Here is a 13,747-nt window from a genome sequence, read left to right as displayed (position 1 = left end):
CTTAACCATCCAGGTTATACTCTCTTCTCAATGCTGCCATCAGGGAGGTGGTGCAGGAGCCTCAAGACTCACACCACCAGGTTCAAGAAAAGTTACTACCCCTCAACCATCAGGCTCTTGAACAAAAGGGGATAACATCACTCAATTCATTTGCCTCATCACTGAAATGTTTTCACAACCAATGGACTCACTTTCAGGGATTCTTTATCTCATATTCTCAATATATATTGCTTATTTATTTATTCTTAGTGAAGCTAAGAGCTGGAAAGTTGATTGGCAAAAGGGATACACAGCTGGAGAAGGGAGAGGATCATGCGACAGGAGGCCTCGGGAGAAAAAAAGGGGGAGTGGAGCACTAGAGGGAGATGGAGAGCAGGCAAGGAGTGATTGTGAGAGGGACAGAGAGAGAAAAAAGAGAAAAGGGGGAGAGAGAGAGAGAGAGAGAGAGAGAGAGAGAGAGAGAGAAGGAAGAATAAATAAATAAATAAATAAATAAGGGATGGGATAAGAAGGGGAGGGAGGGCATTAACGGAAGTTAGAGAAATCAATGTTCATGCCATCAGGTTGGAGGCTACCCAAACGGAATACAAGGTGTTGTTCCTCCAACCTGAGTGTAGCTTCATCTTGACAGTAGAGGAGGCCATGGATAGGCATATCAGACTGGGAATGAGACATGGAATTAAAATGTGTGGGCACTGGGAGACCCTGCCTTCTCTGGTGGACAGAGCGTAGGTGTTCAGCGAAACAGTCTCCCAGTCTGCGTCGGGTCTCACCAATATATAGAAGGCCGCACTGGGAGCACCGGATGCAGTATATCACACCAGCCAACTTACAGGTGAAGTGTCGCCTCACCTGGAAGGACTATCTGGGGTGCTGCTTCCTGCATGAATGCTGAGGTTGTTGACTTCATTAACTTTGCCTCCAACTTTCACCCTGCCCTCAAATTTACCTGGTCCATTTCTGACACATCCCTCCCCTTTCTTGATCTTTCAGTCTATATCTCTGGAGATGGCTTATCTACTGATGTCTACTATAAGCCTACAGACTCTCACAGCTACCTGGACTATTCCTCTTCCCACCGTCTCTTGCAAAAATGCCATCCTCTTCTCGCAATTCCTCTGTCTCCGCCGCATCTGCTCTCAGGATGAGGTTTTTCATTCCAGGACGAAGAAGATGTCTTCCTTTTTTAAAGAAAGGGGATTCCCTTCCTCCACCATCAACTCTGCTCTCACACACATCTCTCCCATTTCACACACACCTGCTCTTACCCCATCCTCCCGCCACCCCACTAGGGATAGAGTTCCCCTTGTCCTCACCTACCACCCCACCAGCCTCCAGTTCCAACATATAATTCTCCGTAACTTCCGCCACCTCCAATGGGATCCCACCACCAAGCACATCTCCCCACCCACCTTTCTGCTTTCCACAGGGATTGCTCCCTACGCAACTCCCTTGTCCATTCATCCCCCTTGTCCCTTCCCACTGATCTCTCCCCCGGCACTTATCCATGTAAGCGGAACAAGTGCTGCACCTGCTCTTATACTTCCTCTCTCACCACCATTCAGGGCCCCAGACAGTCCTTCCAAGTGAGGCAACACTGGTGTGATATACTGCGTCTGGTGCTCCCAGTGCGGCCTCCTATATATTGGTGAGACCTGACACAGACTGGGAGACCGTTTCGCTGAACACCTATGCTCTGTCCACCAAAGAAAGCAGGATCTCCCAGTGGCCACACATTTTAATTCCACGTCCCATTCCCATTCTGATATGTCTATCCATGGCCTCCTCTATTGTCAAGATGAAGCCACACTCAGGTTGGAGGAACAGCACTTTATATTCCTCCTGGGTAGCCTCCAACCTGATGGCATGAACATTGATTTCTTTAACTTCCATTAATGCACCTCCTTCCCTTCTTACCCCATCCTTTATTTGTTTGTTTGTTTATTCATTCCCCCTTTTTTCCTCTTTTTTTCTCTGTCCCTCTCACAATCACTCCTTGCCTGCTCTCTATCTCCCTCTGGTGCTCCCCTTCCCCTTTCTTGCTCCCTAGGCCTCCCGTCCCATGATCCTCTCCCTTCTCCAGCTGTGTATCCCTTTTGCCAATCAACTTTCCAGCTCTTAGCTTCATCCCTCCCCCTCCTGTCTTCTCCTATCATTTCGGATTTCCCCCTCCCCCTTTCAAATCAAACTATTTAAATAGTTTTCCAGTTATCAAAAGAGGGCATTATGGAATTACCTAACTGGGAAGCAAAATCTAGTGATGATAGTGGCTTTGTCAGCCTAAAGTGTTGATCTTCAAATACACTTTTCATCAACTGACCAAGGGCTGTGGAGGTGCATTTTATCTTATACTAAAAAATTGTAAATGTGATATGTTTTCTCGAGCCTTGTCATTAACCTTTATTGCTGCAGCAGAGCATGGTACCGAGGGGACAGGTTGATAGAGGTCTAGGCCTTGCAGACATTGAATATAAGGTCCTCCTTATATGCACTGGTGAATCAGATGATGAAGTTGTGGTCTCGGCCTCAGGGTCATTTTAAGTATTGCTGCTTCTCTACAGAGATCTTGATCTGGGGTATAGCTATCATAAGCTGAAAGGTTTCTCATTAATTCCAATCCGCAAGACATTTGTTGGTGAAAATGAGCAGCATTAGAGCAAGAAAGATTGAGCTAAATGTTGAGCATTGATGCAGCTTTATCTGACACTTATCTTTACTGTTGTGTACCGTTAGTTTGTATCATGGCTCACTTGCCCTTAAGGAGTAAACATGACTAAGACAGGTTTCTGTGGATGATCAGGTCAATTTCTTGACAATCGATAAGATCCAACAACTTTAGAGAGGTTGAAAGCAGTTGATCTTAATGGCAAATGCTTTGACAGTAAAGATCATTACCCCTGAGCTTCTAGACAGCCAAAAATCAAATTGCAATTCAGAGAGCAATGACATTGCATGGCATTTAGCTGTAAGACCCTCTGTAATATCACAGTTGGATTTAACTCCTTTCTTGAAGATGGACCAGGATTACAGCATCCCTGATGTTCCTTTGTATTTTCTCCTTTCCAGGTTTTGATGATAAAATTATGTATTTGTATTGAAGCTCTTCAACAGGTAAATTTTAGGATTTCAACAGTCATGTTGGCTGATTTAAAAAGTTTTGTGATTTTTAAATTACAGCACTGGACTTCTCAACTTCTGTGGAACAAAACTGGAATAAATTAAATGTGGTGAATTTTATGGACAAGGATTGTTGTAAGGGATAGGGAGTAAGATGCTAATTTAAAATGCAGGACCTCCAGGGTTATGATCTCAGGATTGCTAAATGTACCACATGCTAGTGAGGCCAGAACCTGGAAGATCATACAGTTTAACACATGGCTAAAGAGTTGCTGTAAGAGGGAGGGCATAAGATTTTTGGATCATTGGGCTCTATTCCAGAGAAGGTGGGACCTGTACTGAAAGGAATGACTTGCACCTGAACTAGAGGGGGACTAATATCCTCGTGGGAAGGCTTGTTAATGCTGCATGGTGGAGTGTAAACTGGTGTTACAAGGGGATAAGAACCAGAGTGCCAGAACAGTTAGTGGAGAGCTTGTGGAGGCAGATGTTGGTAAGATCTTGGACAAAGTTAGGAATCAAAAGGTTGAGCATGGTGCAACTAACACCCTGAGCTGCATAGATTTCAATGCAAGTCTCATTGGAAAGGCAGATAATAGTGTAGGAGATGAGGTAGCTCATTTACAAACAGAGGCAAAGAGGTTGTGGATAGGGCAAAATTGCAGTCAACGAGATGGGTTGCAATGTGAAAGGCAAACAGAATTGAGAAGGGTGAAAATCAGGACTGAAGGTGTTGTATTTGAATGTGTGCAGTATATGGAATAAGGCATATGAACTTGCAGCACTGTGGCAGATTGGCATGTATGCCTTTGTTGGCATCACTGAATCATGGCTGAAGGAAGATTTCAGCTGGGAGCTGAAATCTTAATATGTCTAAGGATACATATTGTTTTGAAAGAACACACATGAAGACTGGGTGGGGGGGCGACATTGCTTAGTTTATAAAAATGAAATCAAATTATTAGAAAGAGGTGACAGGCTCGGAAGGTGTTGAAGCATTGTGGATAAAGCTAAGTAGCTGCAAGTGCGAAAATACCCTGATGGGAATTCTGTACAAACCCCAAACAGTGCTATAGATGTAGCCTACAAATTACAATGTTTGTAGAATGGGAGATAGAAAATGCATGCCAAAAGGGCAATATTACAATAATCATGGGAGCTTCAATATGCAGATAGATTGGGAAAATTAGGTTGGAGCTGGACTCCAGGAGGGGGAATTTCTAGAGCACTTATAAGATAGCTTTTAGAAGCTCATGGTTGAGCCAGTAGAGGATCAGCTATTCTGGATTAGGTGTTGTGCAATGAACCAGAATTTATTAGCGAGTTTAAGGTAAAAGAACCCTGAGGAGAAAGTGATCATAATATGATAGATTTCACCCTTAAATTTGTTAAGGAGAAACTAAGGTCAGATGTATCAGTATTATAGTGGAGTAAAGGAAATTACAGAGGCATGAGAGAGGAGCTGGTCAGAATTGATTGAAAAAGAACACTGGCAGGGACAATGGCAGAACAGCAATGGCAGGAATTTCTGGAAGCAATTTGGAATGCACAGGATATATACATCCCAAAGAAGTAGAATTTAAAGGAAAGATGACACAACTGTGGTTAACAAGAGAAGTCAAGGCAAACAGAAAAGTCAACGTGAGGGCATATAATATAGCAAAATTTAGAAGGAGTTTAGTGGATTGGGAAGCTTTTAAAGACCAACAGAAGGCAACTAAAAAAGTCATTAAGAAGGTAAAGATAGAATACGAAAGTAAACTAGCCAATAATATTAAAGATGATACAAAAGATTGTTCAGATACAAAAAATGTAAAAGAGAAGCGAGTGTGCATGTGACAAGTGGAAAACGATGCTCGAAAGGTACCAATGGGGAGCAGCAGAATGGCGGACAAACTGAATAAGTATTTTGCATCAGTCTTCATGGTGAAAGACACTAGCAATATGGTGAAACTTTCACGTGTCAGGGGTAATGAAGTGTGTGAATTTACCATAACCAGAGAGAAGGTTCTTGGGGAACTAAAAGGTCTGAAGATAGATAAGTCACCTGGACCAGATGGTGTACACCCCAGAGTTCTGAAAGTTTTGAAAGAGGTAGAAAAACAAGTCACGGAGGCATTAGTAATGATCTTTCAAGAGTCACTAGATTCTGGTATGGTTCCAAAAGACTGGAAAATTGTAAATGTCACTCCACTCTTCAAGAAGGGAGAGAGGCAGAAGAAAGGAAACTATAGGCCAGTTAGTCTGATTTCAGTGGTTGAGAAGATGTTGGAGTCAATTATTAAGGATGAGATCTCAGGGCACTCAGAGGCACAAGATTAAATAGGCCTTCATCAGCATGGTTTTCTCATGGGAAAGTCTTGCCTGACAAATCTATTGGAGTTATTTGAAGAAATAACAAGCAGGGTAGACAAAGGAGAAACGGTTGATGTTCAGAAGGCATTTGACAAGGTTCCATACATGATAAATAGATAGATAAAACTGTAGCTGATTGACAGGAGGCAACGAGTGGGAATAAAGGAAGTCTTTTCTGGCTGATAGCTAGTGGTGTTCCATGAGGGCCTGTGTCGAGACTGATTCTTTTTACAGTATATGTCAATGATTTGAATGGAAGGATTAATGGCTTTGTTGCAAAGTTTGCAGGCAATATGAAAGTAAGTGGAGAGGCAGGCAGTTTGGAGCAAAAAGGCTACAAAAGGACTTAGACACATTAGGAGAATGGGAAAAGAAATGGCAGATGGAATAGAGTGTCTGGAAGAGTCATGCACTTTGGTAAAAGAAATAAAAGAGTTGACTATTTTCTAAATTGAGAAAAAAATACAAAAAAACTGAGGTGTAAAGGGACCTGGGAATCCTTGTGCAGGATTTCCTAAAGGTTAATTTTCAGGTTGAGTCTGTGGTGAGGAGGGCAAATAAAATGTTAGCAAAACAAAGCAACTGGTTCTGGATTACAAGGAGGAATGGAGATGGACTAACCCCTATTGACATCAATGGATCTGGGGTTGTGAGGGTAAACAGCTTTAAGTTCCTTAGCATCCACAACACTGAGGACCTCATGTGGTCTGTACATAGCAGCTGTGTGGTGAAAAAAGCACAACAGTGCCTCTTTCACATCAGACAGTTGAGGAAGTTTGACATGGGTCCCCAAATCCTAAGATTTTTCTACAAGCGCACCACTGAGAGAATCCTGACTGGCTGCATCACTGCCTGATATGGGAACTGTACCTCCCTTAATTGTAGAATTCTGCAGAGATTGGTGTGGACAGCCCAGCGCATCTGTAGTTGTGAACTTCCTATTATTCAGGACATTTAGAAAGATAGGTGTGTAAAAAGGGCCTGACGGATCATTGGGGACCTGAGCTACCCCAATCACAAACTATTCCAGCTGCTACCATCCAGGGAACGATACCGCAGCATAAAAGCCAGGACAAACAGGCTCTGGGACAGCTTCTTCCACCAGGCCATCAGAATGATTTGAGTGTATTTCTATGTTACATTGACTGTTCTATTTATTATAAATTACTATGATTGCACATTGCACATTTAGACGGAGACGTAACGATGTTTACTCCTCATGTATGTGAAGAATGTAAAAAATAAAGTGAATTCAATTCAAAATCAAGAGGACTAGAATATAAAAGCAAAGATGTAATGTTTATATTTTATAAAGCACTAGTGAGATCTCATTTGTGAGCAGTTTTGGGCCTATTATCTTAAAAAGGATGTGCTGAAACTGGAGAAGGTTCAAAGAAAGTTTGCAATAATAATTCCAGGACTGAATGGCTTGTCATAGGAAGAGTGTCTGATGGCTCTGGGCCTGTATTCATTGAAATTCAGAAGAATGAGGGGTAACCTCATTGGAACCTACCGAATAGTGAAAAAGTGGTTGCAGAGAGGATGTTTCCTATGGAAGGAGAGTCTAAGACTAGAGGATACAGCCACAGAATAGAGGGTCATCCTTTTATAACAAAGATGAGGAGGAATTTCTTTAGCCAGAGAGTGGCAAATCTGCAGAATCCCTTGCCACAGGCAGCTTTGGAGGTCAAGTCTATATATGTAAGGCAAGGATTGATAGATTCTTGATTGGTTAGGAAATGAAGGGATACAAGGAAATGGCAAGAGCTTGGGGCTGAGAGAAAAATTGGATCAGCTATGATGAAATGCCAAAGCAGTGCTGTTGGAATCAAGTGGCCTAGTCCTGTTATATCTTACCTTAAAGTTGGTAGAATCTGACACTTGAACTTGCCTTCACTGACATTGACTACTCACTTATGGCACTATACTCAGGTCCTTAGAACCTGACTTCTGTAATTGATAGTCTTCATAATTTGTGCTCATGCTTGTATTTTTAAAAGCCACCAGGCCCCTTATAGATACCGGCTACGTTTCTCATTCTCCATTTCCTCCAACACATCTCCCATTGCAGAGGTTGAAAACTTTGTCTCTCTCTTTATCCCTTGCAGTATATAACCATCTACAATTCATCTCATTTTGAAAGATGCTGGTTAGCCACTTGCCTTGCAGATTCAAACCATTTGACGAGTCAAAATTGTGAAGTTTTGAAAATGTTTGTTATGCACTTATGTAGCTCAGTGCTAAAAAGCAATTCAATTAGTTGCAACATATGTGGAAATACAAACTAGGACCTTATAGGTTAAATGTAAACTATCCTTTGGGCCAACTGGTCTCCTGCTGCAATTTTCAATTACATGAATATTAATATTTTAAATTTCTGTTTGGAGTCATAGTCATAAACTACTACAGCACAGAAACAGGCCCTTCAGCCTATCTAGTCCATGCTGGACCAATAATCTGCCTAGTACCTGGACCGTAGCTCTCCAGACCCCTCCCTTCTAAGTTCCTATCCAAATTTCTCTTAAATGTTGAAATCGAATCCGCATCCACCACTTGCACTGATAACTTGCTCTGCACTTTCACCACCCTTTGAGTGAAGAAATTCCCCCTCATGTTCCCCTTAAATATTTCCCTTTCAGCCCTAACCCATGACTTCTAGTTGTAGTTCCACTCAATCTCAGTGAAAAAGCCTACTTGTATTTACCCTATCTACCCCTCACAATTTTACCTCTATCAAATCTCCCTTCGATCGCCTAAACCCTAGGAAATAAAGTTCTAACCTTTAATCTTTCCTTACTCAGGTAAAGAAAAGAGTTTTCCTTACTTGGGAAAACTCTTGTAAATTATCTTTGCATAATTTCTAACTTATTTAATCTTTCCTGTAGGGAGGTGACCAAAACTGCACACAATAATCCAAGTTAGACCTCACCAATGTCTTTCATAATTTCAGTATAACATCCTAACTCTTGTACTCAGTACATTGACTTATGAAGGCCAGAGTGCCAAAAGCATTCTTTATGACCCTATCACATGGGTCTGTGTTGGGACCGATTCTTTTTATGTTATATGTCAACAATTTGGATGACGGAGTGTTGTTGCAAAGTTTGCAGAATATACATAGATACATGGAGGGGCAGGTGGTTTTGAGGAAGTACAGAGACTACAGAAGGACTTCCAGATCAGGCAAATGGACAAAGAAATACAGTGTCAGGATGTGTCTGGTTATAAACTTTGGTAGGAGAAATGAAAAGGTAGACTATTTTCTAGGTGGAGAGAAAATTCAAAAATCTGAGGTGCAAAGTCCTGGGAGAGTCCTTAGAAATCTAAAAGCTAGGGATTCCTTGTGCAAGATTCCTTAAAAGTTAGTTTGCAGGTTGAGTCTGTGGTGAGGAAGACAAATGCAATATTAGCATTCATTTCAGGAGGACTAGAATATAAAGGCAAGGATGTAATGTTGAGACTTTATAAAGCACTAGTGAGGCCTCACTTGGAGTATTGTGAGCAGTTTTGGGCCTCTTATCATAAAAAATGACATGTTGAAACTAGAGATGGTTCAAAGGAGGCAAATGATTCCAGGATTGACAGCTTGCCATATGAAGACCATTTGATGCTCTAAGCCTGTGATTGACCATGGATTTGCACCTTGGAAAGTTTCCAGGGCACAGGGTTGTATGGGAGACTGGCAGTTGTCCCTGCTGCAAGTCTCCCCTCTCCACGCCACCGATATTGTCCAAGGGAAGGGCAAGGGCCGATACAGCTTGGCACCGGTGTCGTCACAGAACAATGTGTGGTTAAGTGTTGGTCAAGGACACAACACACCATCTTAGCTGAGGCTCAAACTAGCAACCTTCAGATCACTAGACCAACTCCTTAACCACTTGGCCACGGTATACCACTTGAATACTCAGGCCTGTATTCAATAGAATTCAGATGAGGGGTGACCTAATTGAAATCTACCGAATGGTGAAAGGCCTTAATAGAGTGACTGTGGAGAGGATGTTTCCTATCATAGGAGAGTCTAAGACCAGAGGGCACAGCCTCAGAATAGAGAAGCGTCCTTTAAGAACAGAGATGAGGAGGAATTTCTTTAGCTGTAGAGTTGCAAATTTATGCAATTCATTGCCACAGGCAGCTATAGAGTTCATGTCTTTATATGTATTTAAGGCAGAGGTTGATAGATTCTTGATTGGTCAGGCAATGAAGGTGCTCCATATTACTCCAGTTCCCACACCTCTGCCAAATTAGTTTCAATCCTCCCCAGCAAAAATATAAAATTACAATAGGAAATTATTAAAATGGAAGCATTAAATATAGTGACAATAATAATAAAACAATTAAGTTAAATTAAATCTATTCAACTGAAGTAAATCAAGAAAGATAAACCAACATAATTAATATCCTACCAATATCTTTCAAAACCTAGTTGAACTGATACTGGTTCAGCCTGAAGATTTCCCCAATAGGGGATCTTGAGTAAGTCTGTGATCTGTTGGTGGATGCTTTATGGGGATTAAACATGCAATACCAATGTCCCCAGAGAGCATTTAGTTGAGTGGAATCCTGCACTTAAGCTTGAACTCAGGAGTCCCACAAATCTGCCAGTTAAGATGTACAGATGCAAAGTGATCTGTACATTGCATCGGTACACTGCTTCTAACCCAAGATAATATCAACACCCTTTCAACTGATCTGCAGTCAGATCTCAAATCTCCTAAATCCCAATCCAATAGAATTCATTCAAAATATCTGGATAGGCTAATTGTAGATATCTTTTCCAGACTGAAGAGTTGCTGGAATACAGCCTAAAATATGCTTTGAAATTTTATATAACTCGAAAATCAGGAATAAATGAATCAAAGCTCTCAATGTAATACCTTCTTACAATACGTGCACAAATTGTGGATTTCTATTAAAACCGATTAATTTGTTACACATTCTTTTTCGGACTTACAATATCACAAACTTCTTTCTTCATTTTCTCTCATGGTCCACTGTAATTTCCTATTAGATTCCTTCTTCAGCCCATCATCTCTTCCACCTATCACCTCCCAACTTCTTACTTCAACATTCTCCCCCATTGAAGTGTCTCGTTCCAAAATGCTGACTATTTATTCCTCCCCATAAAATGCTCCCTGACCTGCTGAGTTCCTCCAGCATTTTGCGAGTTTTGCTTTGGACATCCAGCATCTGCAGAATCTTTTGCGTTTTTCTAGAGAGGTAGTCAACAGAAACATACTGCCAGAGAGTTAGTAGAAGGCACATATGTTGGCAAAATATAAGAGTCATTTAGGCACAAGAACAGAAATACTGATCACATTCAGGCAGCAGCGGTAATATCACTGAGTGTACATTGGTGCAAGAGTCAAAAGACCACATACTGAAAGCAATGCAAGTATGTCTACATATAGCCAGATAGCTATCATACAAAGCATGTATAGAAGACAAATTTAGAAGAACTTCAAACTGAACATTCTGGCATTTAAGAATGAAGACAATAGCCAAAAGAGCCAGATGGCAAGTATAGGCTCTGTCATTGTCCCCATATCATTGGGCAACAAATAGTACAGTAGAGATCTCAATGAGAATTATCAAAGAAGTACTGAAGTAACAAATATTACAAGGGTGCTCAGATTTAACAAGGGAGATATTGATCAGAAATTTTAGTTAAGCTACTAAGTGTTTGATCTTAAATGTTAATTCCATTTATCTTTCCACAGGTATGTTTGACCTACTGGGTATTTCTTGCAATTTCTGTTATTAGGAAGGAACACCCATGGACCTCCCATGGAAAGCACATGCATTTAAGACATCATCAGTTTGGCAAATACGGATAGGATGGGAGTACCAGAAAGTCAATTCCCATAATAGCTAACTATTCTGGACTTTTCATTTCCCTTTGTTTCACAAAACAGTTATAGGGGAATGAATCCTATTAAAAATGGATGTAATTTTCTTAAATTGTGAAAAGTGATATCTAAACACATATTCCCATTTCAAATTAATGGATTTAGCTTCCTAAACTTGTTCCTTTTTTTGTAAGAAGTTTGAATGCAGGTACCCATCCTCCTATTATTGATCTGCTGTCTGAAACTGATTTTGATCACAGATTCATACCACTTGCAACTTTTTGAATTTTTTGAATTTATCTATAAACTGGCACATATTGAAGAACTAGTCATCATCTTTATAAATAAGTGATCAGTTGCCAGGTCACTTACATTAAGTGGCTCACTTTTGAGTAATTTTTCTGCTACGGAGCAGTCACTATTTATACAAACAGATGACTGTTTGATAGTTTCAATACATTCAATGAAAGTAATTTGTTACCAAATATAATTCCCTTTTTGGGCTTTAATTATTTTAATGTGTTGATTAATGTACTTTAATGCATGTTAGTATGTTTAGAACATAATAGGCAAACATAAGAGACTGTGGATGCTGGAATCTGAAACAACACACAACCTGCTGGACAAACACAAGAGGCCAGTAGAAGGAAAGAAAATGTCAACCTTTTGGGCCAAAACCAGCATCAATATAGAGGTGAGATAGCCAGCACAGAGAAGGAGAGTAACAAGAAAGGATTTTGAAGTGATTGGTGTGCTCTGGAAAGGTATAAGATGACCAGCAAGTAGTGCCAAGTAGGAGAGGTGAGGGGTTGGAGTTGGAAGACTAACATGTGAATGATAGATGAAGGCAAACAAAGAAAAAGGGGAAAAAGAAGCAAAAAACAACTGACAAACAAGGTGGGGAGGGGCATGAAGGTGAGAGCCAGCTATTAAAGGGAGATAAAGAACACCAGTGTTGGATTAAGATAAACAAAAGAAAAGAAGGGTAAAATGAACAACAGTTGGAACCAGATGAAAGTTTGTGGAGGTGGATAGGGAAAGAGGGCAGGGAAACTGTGAAATTGGTGGATGGAGTGAATGGAGCAGGAAGCATATATTTATTGTTGGGGGGGGGTGGTTTGTTGGGTACAAAAACAGAGGACTTCAATGGCATCCATGCTTTTTGTCATCCACGAGATGATCATACCCCTACTTTTATAAGCTAATGAGGACAATTTTGCGTGTAGCTTGGATTTCCAGCATTTGCAGATTTTTTCTTGTTCGTAATAACTTACATCCAGTTTCTGACACAAAAAGAGAGTTTGCAAATTATAACATCCCCTTCCATACCTTTGTATCAGAGCTGCAAGGAACTACACACTGTACCCAATGTTTTACTCCCCCAATCTCACAGAAAACAAAGTATTTTTGTACTCTATCTGAGCCACATCTATTCTTACTCAATAAATTGTAAATCTTAAAATATTACATAACTTTGGTTCTGAAGCTGAAAGAAAATGTCTGGGGTGGGTGGTTTATTGAGGCAGTGAGAGAAGAAGCTGATTTCCAAGATGTACTACTCTGTGGTTTTTTGGCAGCCATGAGTAGTACAGTTTCTGTATCAAGCTGTGATGCATCCAGATAAGATGCTTTCTATTGTGTGGCTATAAAAATTAGAAGGTCAAAGTGGACATGCTCAATTTCTTTAGCCTTCTTCAGAAGTAGAGGGGTTGGTAAGCTTTCTTGGACATGGCATTAAAATGATTAGACCAGGAAAGGCTACCGACGATGATCACCCCTAGGAATTTGAAACTCTCAACCTCAGCACTGTTGCAGCACTGCTGCAAGCAGGAGCATCTGTACTAACCAACATTCCCTCCCCCCCCCCCCCCCCCACTTTCCTGAAGTCAATAACAAACTTTTGTTTTGCTGACATTGAGAGAAAGGTTGTTATGACCCCACATCACCAGACACTCTATCTCCTTCTTGACTCTGGCTCATCAATATTTGAAATATGGTCCATTACACTCGTATCATATATAAATTTTCAGATGGAGTTAGAACAAAACATAGCCATGTAATCATGAATCTACAGGGAGTAGAGTAGGGATGCAAAGAATTTTCTCCAACAGACCACATTGGCCTTTGCATCAATTAAATTTTTCAAGATTTGATTTAAAGACATTTCTGGTTTTTAAGACATATTGTTTGATAGGAAGTAAGTGCTATTGATATATAGAGTTACCATTATTTTATTTAACAGTGGAAATGGCTGGTGGAATTGAAACACAGCTTCCCATGTACAAAGGTAGCAATAAGTCTCCAATTACTGAAAAATTCAGAGCCTGAGAGCTATAGAGTTTTATTGTAACAACGTATTCCTTCATTACTGATGAAGAGCCCCTCCAGTTAATCAAGATAACTACAATTCCTGTCTTAGACAAGATTGT

At 40.7% G+C, this 13,747-nt stretch overlaps 1 protein-coding gene across 2 annotated transcripts in view; it reads right to left on the bottom strand.

The window, feature by feature from the left end:
• Positions 1-13,747, bottom strand: part of spag16 (sperm associated antigen 16) — a 773,550-nt gene that overhangs the window by 695,345 nt on the left and 64,458 nt on the right. The window lies entirely within an intron of this gene.

This window comes from Hemitrygon akajei, chromosome 5 (genome assembly GCF_048418815.1).
Source record: "Hemitrygon akajei chromosome 5, sHemAka1.3, whole genome shotgun sequence".
NCBI classification, from domain to species: domain Eukaryota; kingdom Metazoa; phylum Chordata; class Chondrichthyes; order Myliobatiformes; family Dasyatidae; genus Hemitrygon; species Hemitrygon akajei.
Note: the sequence above shows the minus strand (reverse complement) of the source record. Positions and strands in the feature narration are given on the sequence as shown.